The sequence below is a fragment of the Carassius auratus genome, unplaced genomic scaffold (assembly GCF_003368295.1).
Source record: "Carassius auratus strain Wakin unplaced genomic scaffold, ASM336829v1 scaf_tig00044432, whole genome shotgun sequence".
Classification (NCBI taxonomy): Eukaryota; Metazoa; Chordata; class Actinopteri; order Cypriniformes; family Cyprinidae; genus Carassius; species Carassius auratus.
Genome location: NW_020526825.1, coordinates 32977 through 38472, shown reverse-complemented (window position 1 = coordinate 38472; position 5496 = coordinate 32977).

The following is a 5496-nucleotide window of genomic DNA, read 5'->3' as shown; positions in this document are numbered from 1 at the left end:
CGAACTGAGTTGTACCACCCAGTGGAAAAGCACCAATACACAGTGCTGTGGGTTCAGTGGAGTCATTCAGATTCCTGGGAACCACCATCTCTCAGGACCTGAAGTGGCACAACCACATTGATGTCATTGTAAAAAAGGTCAGACAAAGTTTGTACTTCCTTCGCCAGCCGAGGAAGTTTATCCTGCCACAGGAGCTGCTGAAACCATTGCACTTCTATAGTTTGGTTTCCATCACCCTGCTTTTATTCACATTTTTAAGTATCGCATCAGAATCAAGTGATGGAGACGCTGAATAACAAATAAAATGTCTTAATTCACAAATAAGTTTTTACGATCGCTTGAGGTGGTTTTTGACTTGTGCTAAGAGGGGTTACATTAAAGTATTTCTGTATAATTGCCTCCCAGAACTGTTAAATGACTGCGTTCCCAAACTGTTAAACGAACTGCAATGCTCTACCACTTGAGCTACAGGAACCTCTCAAGAACTGTATACATCCCCCAGGCAATCTACCTTATGAACAGTTAAATGCTCCCCCATTGTGCAATAAAGATATGTGCAATAACCTTATATTTATTTGTTACCACCTGCATTCTAGAACATCCTTGCATCTCATTCTATTCTATTCCAATTTTATCATCGATAGCACAACTGTATATACATTCACCCCCCCCCCCCCAATTTATTTATTTTATCTATTTTTGTCTATTTAGATTCAAATGTGTGTATTTTTTATTCTTATCTTATTTTTTTATCGTCTGTGTGTTGTCTCCGTCTGCTGGAAGCTTGTGACACTAAAACAAATCGCTTGTATGCGCGAGCATACTAAGATATAAAACTCTTTCTGATTCTCATCATTTCAGAATGCGTTAGAAATAATAATAAAACATACAAAGTGTATTATAATTATTATTAGAACATATGATGCATATGTTATTGACATGGTTTTAGATTACAACTGAAATAAATAATAATGAATACAAATTTTCAAACTTCTAAAATTAAAATGACAAAATAAAAAAAAAGCATGCATTATTATTATTAATAAAGTAATGCATATTAAATGCATTTAATAAATTAAATAAGTTACCAAATGGTGCCAATCATCTGTAGACCCAATATTGAAGAAAAGATTCAATTAAAATTTTTTAAATTCAGTAAAAAAGTTACTCTGTGACAATCTTTTCCCTTTGCAAAGCTATGAAATTATTAGCATTGCTTTCAAAAGTGTAATGGCAGTTTGAAGCATTGTGCCAAGCTTGACGTTACTGGTAGCAAACATTATTGGTTCTTGAGTGTCATAACCAAATGCAATGCACCACTTTAAACAATATTTGATTGCAACATGAAAAAAACTACATGGAAATGTCTCCTTTTGTGTTCTACCAAACAAAAAACACAAGCATACAGGTTTAAAATGACAGATAAACTATCTATTTCTGACATTTGAAGACTCCGCTAGTCAACCTGTTAGCGTCAGACCCGCTTCAGTCAACTTCATCTTCAAGGGTTTTCTCGGGACCATAGGAGATGTCCACACATCTGTCCCCACTGATAGGCTCCAGTCCTCTCCGTCTGGACGCTAGCTGCAGCTGCCGCAAGCTGGGCTCGAGGTGTCTCCGGGCCCCTGAGGAACAGCATAGCCATTGTTTCAGGGGTCCGGCTGGCCAACACAAACGATAGCGTGACATCCCATCTGGAGCGAGCGCTCACGATTAATCGCACAGACAGTGAGCGAGAGCTCTGAGAGACCAAGATAAGACTGGATCATGGTGCCTATAGGAGCCTGAGGCGCTAACCACAAGTCAATACGAACTAACACTAATGGATTTTAGATTATTGATCATTTACTTAAAATCTTCTGAAATGGAGAATAGAAATAGAGAACTTTTTAAAGTTAAAATAAAAACGGTTAAAACAATAAAGTTAAGAAAGCGGTTAAAAAACTATAAAGTTAAAAAACAATAAATACAAAAGCAATATGCTTATGCATGTATGCAATAATATTATTATAAAATACAATGCATATGTTATTGTTTCCATCATTTTAGATTACACCTGAAATAATAATAATAATAAAGAAGCATACATTTAAAAAAAAAAAAATTGTTTTAAAATGATCTATTATTATACCACCTTTGTGGGAGGATCAGATAAATGGCAGTTTCTAAAGTTAATGCAAAACTACGACAAAAGCAAATTTCTGTGCATAATAATAAAAGTCAGTAACTGGATTGGAAACATTTTAACTTGAATTAAATTATAAATTATTAAAATATTACATGTATCCAAATTAGGTCCCATGACCAAAATAATGCATCAGAAAATTGAGATTACTATTATTATTATTACTTATAATCAAATTAATTTATTAATTTTGTTTCTCCCACAAAGCTTTAGTAAAAAACTAAAAAAAGTAGTATATAATAATAAAATATACATTTTGTTTTACTTATGTACTTACATAAATTAAATTAGAAATTTATTTGAATATTTATAAAAAAAAAGTTCAAGGTCAGTTTATTTATATTGCACATATAAAAACAGCTAGTGTATGCCAAAGTGCTGTACATAGGCTATACAAATGAAGTAAATGGAGATTAAGAGAATAAAAAGAAATGGCTTAAACAGATAATCAATACAAAAACAAAATTATGATACACAAACATACATTTCGTCCAAAAGCCAAGGAATACAGATAAGTCTTCAGGCAGGATTACAAAACAGAAAAACAGATCTAATGTCCAGAGTTATGCTGTTCCATAGTCGAGGACTGGCTACAGAAAAAGCCTTAATCCCCCTTCGATATCAAGCGTGAGCAGGGTATAGGCAAGAAGAGTTTATCAGAGGATCTGAGAGTGAGAGGATTGCTGAGGGCTGAGAAGTTCAGACAAGTAGGATGGGGCTAGATCATTTAATGCTTTATACACAAATAAAATCTTAAAATGGATCCTATGCTGCACCGCTAACCATAAAGAGATGCTAGGTCAGGAGAAATGCTTTCTCTCCTCTTAGTACCAGTCAGCAACCTTGTGCCTGCGTTCTGGACCAACTGCAAGCGATTCAGCGATGAATGCTTGAGACCCATATAAAGAGCATAGCAATAATCAAGTCTGGAAGTGATGAAGGCATGAGTTATTATCTCCAAATCCTTAAACAAGAGCACAGATTTTAATTTGGCTATTTGCCTTAGTTGAAAAAAGCTGCTCTTCACCACAGCACTTATCCATTTTTGAAAAATTCAGATCAGTGTCAAAATCAGACCTAATATTTTAGTAAAAGTATGAATGTTTGATGAAAGAAACTATAGATTAATATTGATATCCGTGACAGCACCTGGGGGTCCAAAGACAACAATCTCAGTTTTGTTCTCATTAAGTTGTAGAAAGTTTCTGCCGGTCCGGTCTTTTCATATCTTCAAAGCAATTAACAAGGTCAGAATAAGAGTGATCACAGCTAAGAGGAATGTAGATCTGAGTATCGGCAGCATAACAATGATATGAAATATTATATTTCCTCATGATCGAACCCAAGGGGGGCATAAACTAAATAAGATAGGCCCCAAGAGGGACCCCTGAGGTACCCCACAAGTGAGTGGTGCCGAAGGAGAGGACAAGTGTCCAATCATCACCTTAACTGATCTATTGGAGAGGTATGATGAGAACCAATCCAGTGCCATGCCCCCTAACGCAAACTTCATCCCTTAGTCACTTAAGAAGGGTAGCATGATCAACTGAATCAAATGCAGAAATAAGATCAAGTAGCATTACAAAAATGCAGATGTATATTGTTCGACACCTTCAGCAGTGCAGACTCAGTGCTATGATGGGCTCCGAAACCAGACTGAAATTTATCTAATGCTGCGTTTGCACCGGAATTACCCAGAAAAAATCCGGTAATAAATGGTGGTTGAAATCACAATGCTGCGTGACCTCAACCAATCAGCATGTTTTTATCACCCAAGTCCCGCCCCCAAAAGTTCAGGAAAAGTACTACCTCGCCAGCAGGGACTTTCTGAGGGGCAATTTTTTACCCTGAACTTTATTTAGTTCCTGGTTCCTGCGATGGAAACACACCGAGTACCAGGCCAAAGTCCCTAGTTCCTGGGTAAAGTTCCTGCGGTGGAAACGCGGCTTAAAATGTTGTTTTGTGAGAAAAAAAGATAACAAGACTTTCTAAAATTGTTGACAAGAATGACGATTTAGAAATAGGGCAGAATTTAAGAATGGTTGTGTCTAAATTGCACATTGTAATAGTAGACCGTATGACATCCACCTTTCTAATTAGAAGAACATGGGAGAAAAAAGTGCTTTTCTTCAATAATTTTCTTCAAATAAAGATTACATATACGTTCATTCCCTCAAAGGCAGCGAAGCTCTTCATAGAACAAAACTACTATCCGATCACAATTAGTTATCGATTAATTTGCAGTTAGTGAAGGTGAACTCAAACAACCTCACTCTGAATAACCTGAAGCCCCTGGAAGCTAAAGCACACGTCTCTAACACTCAAGAGGACAAACTCAGACATGAAACAGTCAAACAGACCTGAAGAGTGATCTGAAGTACAGGGACCTGATGCATCTCATCCCACTCAGGGAGCAAACAGATGTGTCTGAGAGGAAAAAACACCTTAACGAAGCTGCTCTTTTGCAGCGTATGAAGAGGCCTTTGCGCTAATCGAGGCTCTTTTGTTTGCTTTCCTCAGACCTCCTCACTCGCAGCGCGGGTCATTACTCGCTCGGCTGGGCAAATCTGTCTTCCTTTCAGAGTCTCGAGCGACAGCTGATTTAAGTTACCTGGAGGACCACTGACAGAAAAAGCTTCACTGATTGGAGCTTTAATTCGGCCAATTATGCAACTAATTAGTTAATTTACAGCTCAAGTGAACCACGACTCTGCAGACGGTGATCGGGCTTCGCTTTAAAACACTTTAAAACAGTCACATATTAATGTACGGGTCAATTGCACAAAACAAGTGCAGGATGCCTATTCACACATTTGTGTGTGTGTGTGTGTGTGTGGCATAGGTGAGCTAGGCGGTCACCTAGGGCTCCACCAGCTGAAGGGGCCCTAATGAGGGCTAATACTGGCACTACATTGCTACAATTTAGCGAAATTTGTGAAAATTTAACAAATTTGTGATAAAGAGAGGCATGGTCATCCTGAAATGTGACTGCCGCCCACAGTGGATCCCCCAACATCATTGGGCTAACTGATGATACCTGTATTTATATATTATATATGTCTATTTGTATTTGTGGCAGTTGATAAATCATGTTGTGAGATTTGTTCAAAAGGTGTGCGTTTTTGCGCCAATGCACTGTTAAATGATCAGGGTTTCATTTAATATTCCCATATAAACTTTAACAGCTAATGAAAAAAAAAATTTGCTAATTCGATAGATCAATACAATCTTCATTAAACTGCTTTGTCGAGTTTAATGCATACTTACCGAGGTGTCGAAATGACTCGTTAAATCACTAAATGTGACAAGAA